Here is a 6,000-nt window from a genome sequence, read left to right as displayed (position 1 = left end):
TTCTTTGGGGTTATAGTTTAAATTTTATAAATTAGCTATTAGGGGAGGTTTTATAAATTGCCATAAATAAAGTGTATTTTGGAGGTTTTTAAAAACCTCTACTAAAAAACCCCCTCAATTAAATATAAATCTTGTAGTGCGTGGCACTAAAAAACTATGAATCTCTATAGTTGCAGCTCCTTAAGTTTGTTATTGGTGGATAATGTTTTAAAGAAAATAACTACATGAAAAATACTATTTTCTATATATATTACTTCGGAAAGTACCTTTGTTTATTATTATTTCTAATTATATCTAAATACAAGTTTAATCACCCGTGCCATGCACGTGATAAGATTGAAATTATAATTTTAAGTTGTTATGTTAAATTTCATTTTAATTATAATAATTTAACTAATAAAAAAATAACTTGTATGCGTTGTTTTTTTCTCTTAATATAGTGTTAATTGTATTAACTATAAAATAGTTATTTAATTTACTTTTTTCAATAAATCAGGCATATATACTCAATATGACCCAAATAATCTAGTACTTAAATCTACCAACAAAGTTTTTTATGTTGGTTTACTGTAAAGTAAGAAAATATCAAAATCAGCTCAAAATGAAGAACAAATTAATAGAGAATCCTAATGCAGAAAATTTTGTAATAAATAATAAATAATTTAAACCTACTGAATAACAATTCAATGCTATCCTTTGATACCTGCAAAATATATATATGAAACAACACTGTATCAATGTTTGTATATAAAATTATATGATTACTGTAATTATAAAATTATTTGTCAAGAGAATAAAATTATACGACTTATATATATATAATACACACACTAATTACAAACGATATGAATTTAATGGAGATACTGGATACTATAGAAAAAATTATATAAAAAAATATTAATTCAATTTTAATTCAATAACAAAACTGGTTTCAAAAATTATGGAATCTTTTGACATATGTATTATGCCATACGTATAATTACGGGTTTAATAAATTCATATATATGCATAACAAAACAGTTTAATATTATATATTTCTACATTAATTATATGCCAATATTTGAAAAGAGAGAAAAAAGACATATATAAATATATAATATTATTGCTATATATGAAGCAATTTTATATTGCTTTAATTATAGAGACTTATTATAATTATATAAAATTTAATTTGAAAATAATTTCTATTGCCATAAATATATACTAAAACTGTTAGTATATTATTTTCTTTATGGTTAATTGAATTTATCAATGATTCCGTGTAAATCGTTATTACCCAATTAATAATGACTTAATATACAAAATTTGAAATTGAAAATTGTTATTACTAATTCAATTATCTGGTTAATTGAGTAATAATTATCAAATTATTAAGGTGCAAAATCATTGATTTACTCAATAGATTTCCATATATTATTTATATATCAAGTAATAATTTGAAATTATATTATTTACCCAGTTAATAATACTATTATTAATAATTATTTTTTGCATTGATTTTTAAATCAATTATTAAATAATTATTTTTGTTAAGATAATTGTTTATAAATTATTTCAAATTATATGTTGTTAAGATATAATTATTTAGATTATTACTCATGGCACGGGTATAATTTCATTTTATATCAATTAATCAATTATAATTATATGACACGGGTGTAATTTCAATTTTATCCACCAATTATTGGCAAATAAATTTTATTCCGATTATAAATAAAATCTGTTTTTATTGGTAAATAAATTGTCTTTAGGTCAACGATTTAATATATGTGTAGGTTCATTTTTTGTCAAATATAATGAAAATACAAATAAAATAAAGGATAAAATAAACTTAATAATATCTGACACTACTTCATTTTATTAAATTATTTAAAAATAGCATCCACAAAAATAATCGTAATATATTTGAGGCAATAATTTAATTCTATAATTATAATTTAATCAAATACTAATAGTAAAACCAAATTACCTAAACAATATTGAATCTATTCTAGTCCTTAGTCACGTATAGTATAGAATCATTCTTGTAACGACAACCAACTGAAATAACATCGTAAGTTTCAATATTTAGAATTCGTGTAAAATCAGACCATCCTCTTGTTAGATGAGCTTCACATCCACTATCCATGCAATGCGGCAAGGTATAGAATTGCCACACCGAGAAACCAAACTAACTCTTATTCCCCTCAATGGTATTGCATGCATGCAAAAGAAAACTGGTAATTTCGGAAAAAAATCAAAATATATGTTAAAAAATTATTCTAATAATGAACAGCTTAAACTAAGAAAATTAAATATATTACCAATCGTTGAAATTGCATATATGAATTTGGTATTTCATGGATGTGATGCATTGTAAATGATTGTGGCAAAAGACATCCAACTGAAGCATTAGACAATAAGAATAACTTAGAGTACACAAAAAAAATTATCAAAAGAATAATATGATAGAATGAGTATACAATATTATAAATTATAATTGTATCTTAAAAGAATCAACTTCAATAAAAAAACGAAGAATACATTCTTATTCTATAAGTAGTAAAAAAAAAAAACTAATACAAATTATGAATTGACTCTCAATTTAGATTCATCTACCACAGGAAAACACTATATATACTTTAGTAAAACAAAAATAAATGTAAATTATCTATTATTAAGGTAATTTTTTAATAATGCATTAAATATGATTTGATACAATTATAATGAATATATGTTCCTAAATTAGTATAATTATATATTAATTTCATCATATCACGGGTAACAAAGATTTTTATTATTAGTATTACTATTATTGATATTATTATTATCATTAAATAATAAAAGTATTTTTAATTGATAATTGATAAGTAATTTAATAGTGCATTAATTTTGATTTGATACAATTATAATAAAGATATGTTTTTAAATTAGTATAATTATATATTATTCATTAAATATTAAATACAAAATAATTATTAAAGATATTTTTTATAAAATAATTTAAAAAAATTATTTGATATACGTGAATCGGACAAAGATTTTTTATTATTATTACTATTATTGATATTATTATTATCATTAAATTATTAAAAATATTTTTAATTGATAATTGATAAATAGTTTAATAGTGCATTAAATATTGATTTGATATAATTATAATGAGATATGTTGCTAAATTAGTATAATTATATATTATTCATTTAGTTTAATTATAATATAATTACAATAAAATAATTTAGAATAGAAAAAAAAATTATTCGTTTTGGAGGGAAAACGGAGGCATGAGAGATCGACACGTCACCTTTAATAGTTGGGGAAAAACCTAATTTTAGTATATTAAGTAGATAATATTAACTATCCTGTATATAAAAATCAGTCTATTAAATAAATTATTTATATAAAATATATTATAATATAAAATATTTATCAAAAAAAATTTAAACAACACATATATTTATATATAAATATATAATAATTAGTCTTTTATATCTACTATATGTAATATTTTTAATGTGATATATATAATTTTTTTGTTTATTTTTAACATTTTACATAAATTAATAATATATCATGTAAATCAATGAAAGTATTAATTTAAAGGTTCACTACTTTTTTTATTCCTAATATCTTGGGTCAAAATTAAAATTGTCCTTAACCTGTTTTTTAATTAATATCATCTTCAACGTTAGAAATCATTTTAAAATCATCATTTCATATAAAATATTAATTATATGACAATTTTATCCCTATCTTCTTCAACCCACTAACCACTCCATCATCATTGTCTGCTCATCACTATAATCATTACCACCACCTCTCTCTTCCTCCCTCCCGCCTCAAAACACATTCAAAATCACAATCACTATCAATACAACATCAACAACAACAATAATCACCACTGATTCATTTAGCATTTTTGTCTTCATCTCACATTTCTCGAGCATTCTGGCTATTTGTCCTTAATTTGTCATCGCTCGTTGTCATTATCATTTTTGTGTCAATCCTTATCTTGCCATGGTCTTCTTTCTGCAAGTTTGCCAATCATTGTTGTTTCTGTGTCCTATTGCGCTTCCTTTGTTTTTCTCGTTCTTCATGTGTCTTCTTCTTTCTGGTTCCTTCTTTTTGTTATGTTTTCTCCTTTTTTTTCTTTTACTTGATTCCTAGATTTTAGTTTGTTCTTCATTCTTTTATTTCTTCTATTTTTTTCTGTATCATTTTCTTTTGATTTATTTTTTCTATCTCTCTGTTGTTGTTATTAATTTTTGGATAGAGTTAAGATTAGGTTTATGATGGTTGTTGCAGTAAGAAAAGAAAAAGGTCAAAGCGGTGGTGTGATGAAGGTGGAAATAGTGTTGACTGTTGAGGGTGAGAAGAAAATGGCAAAGGCAGAAAACGGAAGGAGGAATCATATATATATATATATATATATATATATATATATATATATATGGTGGTGGTAATGGTGATGGTGATGTGATGATGACGATGAGATATTTAGTAGGTGAAAGAGGGTATGGGCGAAATTGTCACGTAATTAATATTTTATGTAAAAAGGATGATTTTTAAAACGATTTTTAATATTGAGGATGATATTAATAAAAAAAAAAGTTGGAGACAATTTTGATTTTGAGCCAAGATATTAGAGACAAAAAAGTACTTAACCCTTAATTTAATCACGCACTATGTTAAGCTTTTTGTTGAACCAAACTACGCCCACATGTAAGACGGACCGAAAATTGGTCGCCACGGAATGTTTGTAAAAGAGAAAATAAAGGGGAACAATGCTCATTCTAAATAACGTAAATAACAGATTAAAAAAAATATTAAATTAATTTAAAATCGGATTTTTAATTAATTAAGAATAATCAGATTTTTAAATTTGAATAATTAGAATTAACAATGTAACCTCTTTTAAACACACTCTCACACAATATTTCGTTCCCTCTCTCATCGCACCCTCACACCATGTCTCGTTCCCTCTCATCGCGTCAAGCATCCGTCGTTCAAACCGCCACTGCTTCGCATCCACAGTGTGCCGTCGCCGTCGGGGGGAGGTGCGCGTCCGTTCGCGCATTACGCGGCTGCTGCTGTCTCACGATCTCCGTGCCACTGCCACTGCTGCCTGACAATCCCGGAGGGTGCCGCCGCTACTGCCTCGCAGTCACCCCACGTTCCGACTGACCACTGCCGCTGTGTGCAGCGCCGCCGATCGTTGACGCTCCATCCTCCATCGCGTTGCGGCTCCAACCACAGAGGCACCTCCTTCCGCAACGCGCAGCGGCATCCACCCTCCATCATTCGTGCCGCGCAGCTTCACGGACAATCGATGCTACATCTATCGCCGTGCAAAGGCACCTCTTTCTGCAATGTGGGGCGCCATCCACCCTCCATCAATCACGTCGCACAGCCTCACGGACCGCCGCTGCTCCCTCCATCTTGCCGTGCATACAAGCCGGACATCACGCAGACCCTAGCTCCCTCCTCTGTCATCCTCTTCTTTTTCTTGTGATTTGGATTCTTTTCGTTGTGATTTAGATGTTTCTTTTAAATAAGTAGTTTTTTTACTATGAATAACTTTCTCTTTTTTAAATGTTACTTTTGTTTTGATGGATGTTTCTTTTTATTATACATGGATATTTTTCAGTATAAATTTGTTTAGATATTTTTTTAAGTTTGTTGGATGTTTCTTTTTATTATAGTATTGTAGTCTAGTGCTGCCAACAATATTAAGGGCGTGACAGGAGAGGGAGAATGGAGTAACTACGGCGAAAATAGGATAATAAAAAAGGTGAAAAGTGTAATTGGAGATAAAGATGAGTAATTAGATTTTTTTTTTTTGTTTAGCGAGCTTAAAATATAGTTTATTGTTCATGTTATTTATAATTTTTGTTATTTATCTAGTGAAATTAATGATAAAATTATCGAATTCAACTTATTTATTTGTGCTAAATATTAGTAATACATCTTTCTAATTTCAATTTTTTAGTTAAATAATTAGCTGCCATTTAAGGCATTAAT

Source organism: Arachis stenosperma, chromosome 8, assembly GCF_014773155.1.
Source record: "Arachis stenosperma cultivar V10309 chromosome 8, arast.V10309.gnm1.PFL2, whole genome shotgun sequence".
Taxonomy (NCBI): domain Eukaryota; kingdom Viridiplantae; phylum Streptophyta; class Magnoliopsida; order Fabales; family Fabaceae; genus Arachis; species Arachis stenosperma.
Note: the sequence above shows the minus strand (reverse complement) of the source record.